Consider the following 15173-nt stretch of genomic DNA (forward strand, 5'->3'; position numbering starts at 1 on the left):
ACAAGAGATTGTTTACCTGTTAATGGTGTTGCTTTAATTCTCGGTAACGATCTGGCAGGGGAGAAAGTTTTCCCGACGCCAGAGGTTACTGAGAATCCTGTGATTGACTTGAACCATTTTGATTCTGTGTGTGGGGGACCACCCACTGTGTTCCCTGCCTGTGCTGTGACCCGTGCGCAGGCACAGAAATTTGATGATGTGTTAAGTTTGAACGATTCGTTCTTATTCTCTGAGAAGCCACCCACCCTTTGACAGACAAAAAAATAAGAAATGTGTCTTTGTGTGTGTCTGCAGCGTTCTGTTTCACCTGGGCCACAGTGCGTCAACGCTTTCTCTACCCAGGCCTGGCCGCCTGTTCCTTACAAGGTAAATGCTGTTTTAATTGTATTTCATATTGGTCTATCTTCAAGCTCACAACGCATTGCATCACGACACGTTGTGAGCTTGTAGCTGTGCCATTTTTGAAGGTCTTAACTTGACAGACAATAAGATGCGTCTTTGTGGTCTCTGCAGCAACAGCCGTGCGTCTTTGTGGTCTCTGCAGCAACAGCCGTACGTCCAGGATGTCTTTGGACCACGTCAGCTGTACAGTCCACCTCTCTCCACCCAGGCCTGTCCACCTGTTCCTGAGGTTTTTATAGATTTGAAATTTTACATTTGAGTAGTTTTAGTTATTTTTGCAAGATTCAACCAGGTAAAAATACAAAATAGCCAATCTGCAAACTCACAATGTGATGCAATAAATATGACATGTTGTGAGCTTGTAGATCTGCTATTTCTGTGAGCTTGTAGATCTGCTATTTCTGAAGAATTTTTACAAAGTAAAACTTAAGGGCATTTTCTCTGTTTTCTGCACAGCCTCATCAATCCGAAATGGGCGCTACATATGCAGACTTGGATCAGCCGCAGCTGCAGTGGACCCAACCCACTCCAAACGAGAGCTTTCTCCAAATGATGGTCCCTAGCACTTCATGTCCACAGGCATCTTCTGCAGATGCACTGGAAGGTGTGGTTCCTCAGCTAAGTGTCATCACTCATATTATGTCCTTCAAATTCAGGATGCAATAGATGCGTTTCGGCTCTATACCTGGCATAATAAACATGGCATAGAGTGGAAACGCGGCTGTTGCCATCCACTGCAAAAATTGGATTTTAAGAAAGTAAAAAAAATCCTCAATCCTAGCATATTAGTCTTATATTTTGTCCAAAAAGAAAAAATGTGCTTGTCAAAGATTTTTTTTGCTTTTCAAACAAGAAGTTTTTTTCTCATTGTAGGGAAATATAACTTGCATTTTCTTAATAGGGAATTTAATCCATTTTTGAGCAATATTTAACCAGTAACAAGCTACAACAGTGGTTTGCATCATATCCCAGCAGAGGCACAAGATTATTTTTCCTTATTTTAAGAGTAAGACCAGTTGGAACAGCTTCTCAATTTAAGAATTGTTTTATTGAATTCAACTGTCAATAAAATGCGACTTCATCACATAGAAATAACATGTTTCAGATCAAACAAACATGTTTCAGATCAAACCAACCATTTAACAAAGTGCACATTGGCTTTGGTAAAAGTGCAAGCTACACTTTAAAATATGGTAACTATAAAACATTTCATTATCACATCTTAACAAAACTCGGCAACGCTGTGCATGCATGTTACTTTCAGATGAGATAAAAATTAAAAGTTATATAAAACAAAAAAATAGAAGTTTGGGTTCAACTGGTCACACGCACACTACAGTTTCATTCCCACCCCCAGTACATTAATCTAATTCAACAATCTGACACAGATAAAGACCATGTTTCAGATCGCTCAAACCATTTAACAAACAGAATTGGTGCACGAATTGGTGCACGCTACACTTTAAAATCTGGGAACTATAAAACCAGTCTTAAACTCTGCAGTAACGCTGTTAGTTTTATGCATAATGTTATTAGGTACTTATTGGACAAAAGAAAAAGGGATATAAAACAAAAAAATGTCAGTATGATATCAAGCACGCTCTGTAGGCTTCAACTTGACACACTACAGCCCCCCCCCCCCTCCACCCACAGTACAGTACACACCAAAAGAAATGAACAGGCAGGACAGTGTCATAAAAAAATAGTAAAATAAACAATAATAAAGAAACCACAACAGTCACCAGTCTCAATTTGGATCAACTCGCCATTGCAAAGTGAGCTCTAATGGGGTTTTACACTGACGAAACAAGGGACATTCCATTCGTACAGGGGACCTGGGGAATTGCACGGTGCTGCAATGCTCGAACATGCTTCCAATGGCACCTAAACAAAGGTGCAACCAAATCAAATGTTTATATACTATTTGTACAAGGCAGGAAGATGTATAGCTAAAAAGCTATAGACTAGTTCATCCAAGGCATTGCTCCATTAGAAAAGAAGAGTGTCATAAAATGCCCTTGCCCATCATACATTGTCTACACTGACGGTGATCGGAGACGTGCTTACTTGAGCCAGCATGTTATCTAAAAAGCTCTTCTGCCGACTAATCTCCCGGGCCCCCACACACATATCAGTCACAAACCATCTCCCCACGGCACCGACACGATCCCAGCCGACCGAACCAGTGGCGGGTGAGCCACAACGCCAACAGTGTCGTTCACTGCCTGTGGAATGGTATGGGAGACCAAACAATTAAAAACCTGGCCAAGATAAACACCACGCACGTAACATAGTCGCCAGCACGCCCCGTCCAAATAGGAAACACCCATCCTGTAGACATCACAGGTATCAGTCGGCAGCGTGCACCACCCAACCAGACAACAAGTGTTCAATGGACATCGGGCACAACCCGACGGAGACCGGCCCAGTCAGCAGCACACGCTACCAAGTTGGATAGTGCAGCATGACCCAGTCAACAGCACACGCTACCCAGTCAAACACCATGTGCTCTCCCAACTCGACATCTCAGCATGGACTGGTGGACATGCACGATCTGTCCAACTGCATAGCTCAGCCCTTCCCAGTAGACCGCGCAACCCGTCCTGCGGGGCAGCCCAGCACAACCCACTACACAGTTCGAAATGTCCTGCTGAATAGCAAGTATGAATACATTAATAAATGAATGACTGGCTCAATTTGTTAGTGGTGTGTTTTGTTATACTTTTACTGGCTCCTGCAGTTGATATACAAATTGACAAAGCAGCTGAATTAATTATAACATATTGGCTGTAACAACTGTAAATGTATTATAATTAAACATTTTAGATGGTGTGCTCCAGAGGTCTGCTAGATCAGTGGTTTCCAAACTTTTTAGCTCAAGACCCAAAAGAGAAATTCGACATTTGCCCGGGACCCAAAATAGTGAAAATAGCAGATCTACAAGCTCACAATATGTCGCTTCACGCCGCGTTGTGAGTTTGTAGATCTGCTGTGACTTAACAAATGTGCAGATACCCTGTACTGATGTTGGTTTGTTTACTGTTGAGTGAGAGCAATGTAAGCTAATCGTCTGCATGGGGATCCCCCAAAATCTTTTGGGGAACCCCTGTTTGGGAACCACTGCCATAGAACTAAAATATGATATATTTAACCCATTAAGACCGGGAAAGAATCTGTATTTTTTAGATATCTTTGGCTATTAAAAAATAGCAGATCTACCAGCTCATAGTGCGGCACCGAGTGCCGTGTTATTTTTGAAAAATCGTGAGTATGAGAGAAAATCTTTGAATATGTATATAGAAAAAGAAAAAAAATTGCACACATTTTCACGAAAAAAAAGAGGCAGATCTACAAGCTCATAGCGCGGCTATGCGCTTGTAGATCTGCTATTTTTGAATAGCCCAAAGAAATCTTAAAATGACAGATGCGTTTTCGGTCTGAAAGGGTTCAAGTGCTTGGCCTCAAGTGCAATCTAGTTGACTTTTGTAGTGCATCTAAAAATCGATATTAAAATGAAGTTATCACAATAAGATTTATAAGACATTAGGTTTGTTATAATGAATTAAGCTGCTTTGTCAATTTGTCTATCAACTGCAAGAGCCAGTAAAGAAATAAAAAGCACAAAATGCACAACAAAGTGAGCTATAGACCGTGTATAAGTGTAGTTTCCTTTTCCAGAAGGTGGCATAAACATTTTCTGTTCCGGGTCAATTTCTCATAGCTTAATTTGATTGGCAGCAGCAGATTTGAACCGGCAACACAAAGAGGTCGTGTGCAGTTCAAATCTGCTGCTGCCAATCAATGGATCAAATGGGACACTGACCCGGAACAGGAAATGTTTATATCACCTTCTGGAAAAGGGAACTACAGTAATGCATAGTCAATTCAAGCATTTATAAATGTATTCATACTTGCTTTGCAGCAGGACATTTCGTGCTGTTGAGTGGGTTGTGCTACGCTGTCCAGCAGGACAGGATGCGCTGTGTACTGGGAGGGACTGAGCTGTGCAGTTGGACAGATCGTGCATGTCCAACGGTCCAAGCTGAGCTGTTGAGTTGAAGAGCAGATGCTGTTGATGGGTAGCAAGTGCTGTTGACTGGGTCGCGCTGCACTATCCAACTGGGCAGCGCATGGGCATGCTGTCTGGGCCAGTCTCCGTTGTGTCGTGCGCGATGTCCAATGCATGTGTCGTCCGGCTGGGAGGTGCACGCTGCCGACTGACGCACGCAATGACCACTGGATGGGTGTTTCTGGTTTGGGTCAGTGCACACTGGCGACTGGAACATGCAGTTGTTGGGTGTCTATCTTGGCCATTCAGGCCTTTTCATTGTTGGCCTCCCACAAGCCTAGCTCACCCAACACTAGCCCGGCCAGCCGCACGGTTCGCCATGACTCAATACCCTGCAGACCCTGACCTCCACAGTGGAGTGGCCTGGAACGACCTCAACAACCCCCTGGTTAAACGACAGCATATTAAGAACCTTTTCCCATATACAGCACAAGACCCCATAACCCCATTGAGAAACACTGACGCATGTCCACCATAGGGCACCACCTGAAATCAGTCTGAGGCTTTGTGTAGCCCAATCACATCTCCTAGGTAATATTTCATAGGGACATATTCCATATTCTTGTGAGTAAAACGATAATATGGAGTGTAATCAACAAGGTTATCAGCAGATATTAACTCAGTAGCTTGAGCCATGTGTGGAATCTCAATTTTATATGCCATGTAATCAGAATCAGAATAAAGAGTATCGTGCTGCTGTAACTGTGGATGGGGAAATTTAATGCACTAATAAATCAATATCAATAAAACTATGCAACCAATCTCTTAGCAAAATACAAGCACACGATTCCCGGTGAAGCCGGTCATTTTGACATATGGCACTAAATTGGGAAAAATAAACAATATTGTTTATCTTGAATATGAATAATAAAGTGTGAGGATTACTATAGTCTGGTTGCCCTGTTAGGGCAACCACACTAATTATTTTGATCAACGTTTGCCTGTCATCTCTCCTAGGGTACCACCAGCATGGAATTGTGGACAAAATCATATCCAACGATAACAAAAAATATATAACTTGATATGAAATGGGTTGAAAACCACTGCTGTATAGCTTCATAGACTTTGACAGCACTATCATCAGTATAGTGTAAATTATTGTTTGTTTATACCTTAACTTTTCCATTTCCCTCAATACTTTTGGATATGTACTTGGTCAGCTCTTTTTTTCGCTCTACACCGAACCTCTTCACCAAAAACAGAAGATCTACAAGCTCACGTGTGGCACTGCGACACGATCTGCCATTTCTGGCGAATGTTCCCCCAGTATAGGGATGCTAGGGTTCAAGTTTTTTATTATTTTTAAAGACCCCCACCCTCCCCCCAGTTACTCTGAGGACCCCCCTAGGCCTACGCTTAAAGGGACAGCTAGCTAGTATTAACAATACATAATACATAAACAAACCTGTGAAAGACGGTGCTTTTCTCTCGCAGTCAACAGAATCGCAGTAGCTTGTCTGGTCAGCTCCTTTAAAAAAAAACAATATCAGAGGTGTGTGTTAAAAATCACTTAACAATTTCACAATATTCATGCTATCGTGTTGGAGAAGCTATAGGCTTACCGTAGATGTACATGATGGACCTTCTGCAGGCTCTGGAAGATTTGTAGCAGCATGTCTGGTCAGATCCTTAAAAAAACAAAAACAATATCAGAAGTGTGTGTGTGTGTGTGTGTGTGTGTGTGTGTGTGTGTGTGTGTGTGTGTGTGTGTGTGTGTGTGTGTGTGTGTGTGTGTGTCACTGAACACAACATTCATTTTAAAAGTGAATCACTTGCATGCTATCGTGTGATGATTGAACTAGGTTTACCGTCGATGAGCATGATGCAGAGGGGCCTTCTACAGGCTCTGGAAAATCTGTTGGGTAAGCAGTCTGGGGCAGATCATGGTGCAGTGGAGGGGTAAGGGTGTCACAGGTGAAGCCAGAGTACAATGACACAGTAGTGTCAAAAGCACCAAAATGCTCTGGAACGATAGAATCCAGACATGGTCAGAATCAACTTTATTGTCACATCACAGGTGTAAAACAGTGGGTGAAATTTGTTTTGGTGCATGCTCCATTGTTTGTTATTTCCATAAGAAAAAGGAGAGAAGAAGGGGGACAAGGGGGTAGAGAGATCAAGTGCGATAAGTACCTGAGGGTGGCACTCCATTATCCTCCATCGTTGGCGTTGCATGGTCTTCAGCAGATTGCACTCTGTCCATTCCATCCTCAGGATGGATTGGTTGGTCCCTGTCAATGGTGCAAAGTGAAAGTATTTAAGTACTAATTTCAGGTAGTTTACGTGAGTGTATCCATCTAATGCCCTCCACTCTACTACATTCACCTGTCAGCTGTAATTACTTAACCCATTAAGACCTGGAACACATCTGTGTCATTTATAGATTGAGCTAAAAAGCATTATTTTACACTTTGGCTATTCAAAAATAGCAGATCTACAAGCTCATAGCACGGCACCCAGTGCTATGAGGATGTAGATCTGCCATTTTTGAAAAATCGTGAAAACGTGTGCAAATCTTTGAATATATATTTTTAAAGCAAACATTTGTAACTCAAATCTTTGCTTCTGGGGTCCCTGGAACAAAATATTTTGAGATGGGGGTCCACGGCCAAATACATACAATTTTTTTTTAAACAAATCAATACATTACTGGACAAACAGCTTCTGTTGACAATGAATATAAACCAACCACTTACTATATAAATTAATACAATTTAATATAAATTATTAATCATAGTGAATAATCATTGTGCTTAATTTTTTTTTTTTTTTACATTTTTGACTAAATAGCCAATTTTACATTGATTTGCTCAGATGTACCTAGTGCCCAGTTACGTTGCAGATCCCACAATAGTTAAATTATTAGTCTATTTACCGCCGATATCGGTTGATTCTAAGGGAACCGAGAAGGTTCCTTACATAGCATTATGCATAGCATTAGCCAGCCACGGCTAACGATGTACAAACACCGTGTTTTAAGTGGAAAAACAGTAGCCGTTAGTTACAAAAATAGACGAGTTGTTACCGATAAAAATCGATAACCAAATTCGTAGGCAATGAATTTAGTGATTGATTTTTATCAATTTAATCGTTTCGTTGTTGCAGCATTAGGCTACTTACCTCTGCTCTCTGTTGGCCTCGGGCGGCTTGTAGGCCCAATGGCTGCTAGGAATGCTAGCTGCCGGCACTGTTGTGGGTCCTCTTCTACGGTTATTAGGGTTGTTCCTCCTCCGGAGTTTACCTTTGCTTATGGTACTATTAAGATGTTCTGGGTGGGCTCTCCGAACGTGGTACCAGAGCGAGTTGTACACCCTGTACTCGTTCAAGCAATCATCTATTCCACAGACGACATGGAAATCTGGGCTACGACTATGTGTTGTGTGTATGTGACTCAACAAGACGTTGAGCGTCAGAGCCACAAACACACTACATATAACACAGCGCCAATACATTTTTTTTCTTCATTCCTAACCTCGCATCACCACTGCCAGCTGCCTTTGCACCGCGGAGGAAAAGTTATTTACTCTTTAATTTTAACGTTACGTGTTAAGTTCCGCTCGTCACCAACATCAGAAGATGAATGAGATACAACCACAACCGGCTTCTTCACTGTGTTGTTTACAATGCTGCGCACCTTCTTCTGATCTATTGGGGTTTATTGATGGTTTGCAAACATATTTGCTCATTACCGCCACCTACTGGTCAACATAAATAGTCCCAAACTACAACTAAACATAACAACAAAATGACCAATAAAACTAAATTCTTGTCTATCAAATTGGTTACTCTAAGTAAGACAATGGTTCTCAACCTGTGGGTTGGGACATGATTTTTGGGGGGTCCCCAATATAAGGACTTTTAAGACCTTTTTAATACCTAAGAAATGTTTTAATCACATTTTGAAAATAGCATTACATCAAAAGTAATCAACAAACTATACTATAAAAACTGGTTAAACATTGGCCAAATTGTCAAATAATATAAGAAAGAGGCACAAATATTTATCTGTGGAATCAGGGTGGGGGGTCCCCAGTTCAAATATGATTATTTTGGGGGGTCGAGGCCTGAAAACGTTTAGAACCACTGCTCTAAGATACTAAAATACATCGATAGCACCTTTCCCCTGAATTTTGACTTATATTTACTAAATCATATAACGTTCTTTAATTTCTGTTAAAGTCTCTATTAGCTGTCTTCTTTCTATCTCTACAGTTCATCATCACATGTTCCACTGTTTCTTCCTCCCCACAATGATTGCATCCCACCCTGTGTTGTGTTTCTCAATAATCTACAGTTAGCCTGGCATGGCCAGACAAATATCACTGTGTAGGGCTTTTTTTTTCAGTGACTCATTTAACCCTGTGCGCCCAAATCTTATCCATGATATTATTGTCTCTTCTATTATGCTCCTTCCTGCTCCCCTGATCTCTCCTACTTTCCTCTGAATTCTGTAAAACCATCTTCCCTTCCTCTCCTCCTCCCACCTCTTCTGCCATCTGTCCTTCATCCTTCTTTTTATACCCTCTGTCTTGCTAACTTTAACTGTCATCCCTACTTCAGCACATATATATATAAATAAACTTCCTCAACTGTTGTGCCCATAATCCCAATTCTATATTCATATTTGTTGTATTTCCATTAATATGTCCAGTCTTAGCCTATCTGAATGATTGTAAACGTGTTAATACTGAACTTGGATCTGAACAGACAATTGCTCTGAATGGTCTTATTTCCTCTATCCAATATACTGCTAATACTATTGCAAGCATTTCAGATGTTAATCCTTTTACCTATACATCACCTGAAATTCTGCACCATGAAATGCTATCCCTACCTTTATATCTAGACTCTTTGACCCATCAGTGTATATCTTCACATATAAACTGTAAAATGTATCAATATATTATTGTACAATGTGAGAATTACACAAACTCCATATACTTACTCTTCCTTTCTAATATTGTGAAGTCCACTGTAGCATTTGGAAGAATTCAAGGTGGAATTGCTGGCATTGGCATTGTTGGACTAAAATGTAACTGATCAATTCCAATTTCCTTCGCCCTCTGAATTTCTGTCCATCCAAAGTTTTTAATGTTCTTTTTCTCTTTTCCCCAACTAGGCTTTAGTGCCTTGTGCTGGATGATCCTGACTATGGCCTTATAAATTAACCCAATAATTTAGTTGTAATCTTATTAAATCAATTTCACCCCATCTCTTAAGGACATCATTTATTATAATAAAAAATAACAGTGGTGGAAAGTAACATTTACTCAAGTACTGTACTTAAGTACAATTTTGAGGCACTTTTACTTTACTGGAGTATTTCCAGTTTTCACTACTTTTACTTCTACTAGTCTCCACTACATCTCAGAGCAAATATTGTACTTTTACTCCACTACAATTATTTGAAAACTGTAGATACTAGTTACTTTGCAGATATAAATCATTACATTATAAAACATACATTAACTGCTTTAGCCCTATTTTATACATAGGCTATTTGAAAATAGCCGATCTACAAGCTCACAACATGTCCTGTTGTGAGCATGTAGATCTGCTATTTTCAAACATTTCAGTCCTTTTACTTTTGGTACTTTTTGATACCAATACTTATGTACTTTTACTCAAGTAAATTTTGAATTCCGGACTTTTACTAAACAGAATAATTCTACATGGCAGTATTGATACTTTTACTTCCCTCCAAACTTTATGTATTTACTCTGATTACTTTTGCTCAAATGATTAAGCTTAGATTATGTATAATTTGCAGGTGGCATGCTCGTCAAAGACCTGACGTTAAGGGGTAGTCCTCATAATTATGTGCCTTCACAGCATCAACTTAAGGCCATTTATTAATGTTCAAATACATGTGAATTTATATATACTATTTTAAGTGTAATTCTATAATTGCATTTAGAGGGAACACTTATTGGCAAATATAAATATATTTATTACAGCAGCCAGACACCCCTTGGAGGAGTTGGTTTAATCCAACCCAGGTGACGTCATGCATGCTGCTCGGCGCGAACGTCAAATCCCACTGAGGCCAGCCTACCAAACAAACAGTGTAACATTTCATTCATTGCAGTTTTAATATAAAATAAGATATATTGTTGACAATTCCGCGGCATGGACGACGTTGTTAGTAGCACGCTCGCAGGTAAGGTATAAATAAATGTATGTGTATTGACAAAATGTATGTGAAACTTATATTGTGTGTGGTTGATGCTGCATTATCAAGCTTGGTGCTAGTTAGCAGTTAACGTTAGCCTAACTGACCTGCCACTGTCTAGCCAGTGCAGCATTAGCATGTGGCTAATGCTAGGTTTATTAGCCTAGCGCAGTAACTTGTTTTTTAAGCCAGTGTCTCTTCTACAGGGAGACTAAAAGTAAAACAAAAAAAATCCTCATATTGTTTATTACCGTATGTTATTTTTTAAAATATACTATGTCAGGGTTTTTGCTTCATATATCTGTTTTGACGTTGTGTGTTTGTGAAACAACGTAAATAATCGGCGCTGGTTTACAGTGTTGGCTGCTAACGTTAGCCTACGCCCTAGCTAAGCTAACCTAGACCCAAGGTGGGGGCTGTGGGCCTTTGTAAAGAGGCTGCGAGTGGCAGGGATTGAGCTAGGCTGTAGCATTTAAAGTTTATACCTAGTATTGTTTATTATCATACGTTATATTTTCATATACTAATGTCAGGGTTTTTGCTTAGCGTGTACTATTAAGCATAATGCTTTTGCAATGCTCATTCTGGATGGAACCAGTGTTGTCAGGTCTGCTTATTATAAGTTAAGTTTCCCTCAATATATTATTTATGAAAATAGCAGATCTACAAGCTCACAACGTGTCGCTTGCTATGCGACGCATTGTGAGCTTGTAGATCTGTTATTTTCAAATAGCCGATGTATCCAGTAGGTTTAAAGTGCTCATGTGGCCCATAGTAGCTTCTTTTGGGCTTGTTTTCCTAGACCTCGTTGCTTGTTTCTCTCTCAGATTCTGGCAACACTGGATAGAACGTGATCTCAAGCCTGATTTATACTTAGTTGTAGGGCGGTGTTGCGCACCGAAAATAGACTACACCCAAGCTCACAACGACGCGTTGTGAGCTGGTTTGATATGTTATATACCTTAGTAGCCTACATAAGATTAATAAAGCAACAGTAAGTAACTAGAAATGTGTGGGACTAAATATATTTTCCTAAAAAAAAAAGAGTGCGCTAAATCAGTGGTTGTCAACCTGTCGGTCGGGCCCCCCAGGGGTGACAATTTAAGGACTTTTAAGACCTTTTTTAATACCTAAAAATGAAACGAAATGAAGAGAGGCCATTATTGCATCAAAAGTAATCAACAAACTATACTATAAAACATGGTCCAACGTTTGTGAAATTGTCAAATAATTTAAGAAAGAGGCAAACATTAAAAAAATAGCTGATCTACAAGCTCACGAGGAGTTGTGAGCTTGTAGATCTGCTATTTTCACAATATATCTGTGGAACCGAGTCAAACTAAATGTAATGCCTACAATTCCAAACTACTTGTCAGATATTATGATTATTTTGGGGGGCCACGGCCTGAAAAGGTTGAGAGCCACTGAGCTTAATGACAGAACATTATGGCAATTGTACAGGATATGTCACAATGTAAAATAATAATAAAGTTAAATATCCTCAACTATTATACAGAAGCTCTGAAATGTTCATGTTCACAGAGCTTGTAGATTGGCTGTTTTAAAATATCCAATTTATAGGATTGACTGTGTTATGCAGATTTTCTGGGGACACCCTGGAACCCCCTCAATAACCCCGGACCCCACTTTGAGAACCACTAATGTACACTGGGCTGAATTAATTGTATCATTTTAATAATTATTAACTGTAATTTCTGTTCCAGCTGCAAACATTGATGAGGACTTGCTTCACTCCCTGTCTCGGGATGAAGTTAATGAACTCTTTCCGGGGCCTGAGAACTTTTTGAGGCGCCGGACTGTATGGCAGCTGGTGACTGGAGGCAAAAGGGTTAGTTATTTGAGTTATACTCTATGACAAAACTAATGGGCCATTCCAATTGAACTGGGAAATGTAACTGTATATTATTCTTTTCTTTGTCCTTGCTAGTCAGATGCTTGATTGTGATACTGCACACAGGTATACTCTTGTATATTTGGCATTTCAATAATGGACAACATTAAGTACTTATACTTGCTTTCTTTCATTTATTCCCTGATAGATACTGCATGTTAATTTAACTATAAAGTAAAGGCACGCTACAATAGGTTATCCCATGAAATATCTTAAGATTAAAATGTATTTCAGGCAGAGGCTTCTGTTCCTGTACACCTACAACCGTCAACCAGTGGACAACCCTCAACCAGTGGACAACTGTCAACCAGTGGACAAAGTGAGCTTTCAGAAGAGGACCAAAAGATTGTATCACATATTGTGACCATGCCCACCCCATCATACATTGTCTACACTGACAGTGATCTCCAACGAGCGAGAGATGCCTACTTTGAGGAGATGCGGCAGGGGACTCAGCACAGCATGTTATCTAAGGAGCTCTTATGTCGACTAATAAGACACACCATGACAAACATGCTTTCAGTAGCAAGAGTGACCGGCAGCAGGTATCCAAAAAGATTTGAGGCTGAAGCAATGGCCAAGAGATTGGTGGAGTACTATCCGATGTTGAGCGTTGACTGTTCATGTGTAAGTATAGCTTTTGTAACAATTGTTCTTGAGGGTGTTCAGAGTAAACAAAGGTGCAACCAAAACATTGAGTGCCCCATCACTGGAACACCTAAATAAAGTGTTAGTTGGAAACCTGCTTTGTTTTGGTAGCACCTGTGTGTATCATGTTTTTTTTTTTTTAGACAAAATGTCTGTAAATGTCAGGCTTAAACAGTGCCATGTCTTGTCTTGAGTTTAAATGCAAATTAACTATTTGGATGATCAAATGTTTACTACCTACTATTTGTGCCCGGCAGGAGGATGTAGCTAAAAAGCTAATGAAGAGACTATCAAACGTGAAAAGTCCAAAGAAGGCTACAAAGAGACCACGACAGACTGAGACTGCGCAGTCTCACCCTACTGACTTTGAAGGAGATTCCAGTTCATCTGAGGTTATCCTTGAGAGTTGGTCACCTCCAATACAGCACCCCAGAGCGCCGGTATCTGCTGCCAGCACCCCAGTGCGACCCCGGGAAAGCAGTGATGGATGTATGTATATGCATGCTGTCTTGAGTACTTTGGTTACTTAACAGTTTGTTAACCTATCCATCTATTTCCCCCCCCTTTCCATCATCATGCAGCCAGTAACTCGGTGCAACGCCAGCTGCTTGCAGCCAGTGGGTGTGTAATTGATAGAAAATAAGTAATTTTTGGGGTGAATACTGCAAAGATTTTGTTCAAATGTTGTTCTACTTGAATGTTACATACTAGACAAGGTTTCCACCTGACAGTTAAAATCTGGCACATTAACATGTCTTTAGGTGTTATATAAAACCTGTGGCTAGTTGAAGAGTAAATTTAGGTCTCATGTACCGTGCATGAATGTTCAGATCATTTAATATTATTTCAGACAATTTTCTAAAGCATTTAATTTTCCACATTGAGGTGCCTTCTCAGGTACCCACTCTTGTATCCAGATTTTCTTTTTCAGGAAGCAGACAATCTGTTGACAAACCTTTTATAATGCACAAAATTGAAATCCTGTTTTTTTTATTATTATTAAAGGACCATCACTTTAGAGTGTTGCAGTAACAGGGGTCTCTCCAGCTCTTTAATGAACAGAAAATACATTTTCAGGTGCGGGCTGCCAATATAATTTTGTGTTCCACTTCAAATAGTGTCCCGATCTGAAAAAGCATTTTGTTTATAAGGGCTGGAGAGACTGCGAGACACCTGTTACTGATGAACACTCTAAAGTGATATCATGATGCAGTCCTATCATGATACAGTCCTTTGATTTCAATTACTTATCTTTGCACTGTCCTGCCTGCATTCAGTGCACTTTTATTTACTTCTCTTGTAAGAAAAGACATGTTGCTTAATGCTGTAGTTTTGTTTTGTTTCATGAGTTTTACTATTTTGTCTTACATATTTATTTTGTTTTAAAGGTGTAGTTCACCCCAAAAATAACTTTTTCCTATCAAATACTCAACCCATGGAGACTTGAATTCATGGAGACTATTTTGGTTTTGTCTCATTCCTAAGCCAACAATTTGACTCAAGCATCTTTCCACCACCATCAAATTATTGGCTGAGAAATGCGACAAACCAAAAAAAAAAACTCCATGAATTCAAGGGTGTGTAATTGGTAGAAAATAAGTCATTTTTTGGGTGAACTACTCCTTCAAAGATTTTGTTCAAATGTTCTACTTGAATGTTTCCAGTTCAGTGTTCGGACGAGTGAAGTCCTCCCCCCAGGATCCCCAAATTAATAGTTGGACCCCCATCTGAAAAATCTGTGCCAGGGAGTCCCAATACTCAATTTGGGTTGTTAAAAGATATCCATGTCAACACATTTTCATGAGAATCCCCTCAAGGACTCCTGGGGTCCCTGCGTGGACCCCACTTTGAGAACCACTATTTTATGGGCCTGAGCTGCTAAAAAGAAAATAAATTCTGGAAATAAGAATGCTTCTTGTTGTCTTAATTTAAGACTTTTCATGATGCTATTTGAAGAAATGTCGTCTTAT

The sequence above is a fragment of the Gymnoscopelus braueri genome (assembly GCF_963280865.1).
Source record: "Gymnoscopelus braueri genome assembly, chromosome: 17".
NCBI lineage: Eukaryota > Metazoa > Chordata > Actinopteri > Myctophiformes > Myctophidae > Gymnoscopelus > Gymnoscopelus braueri.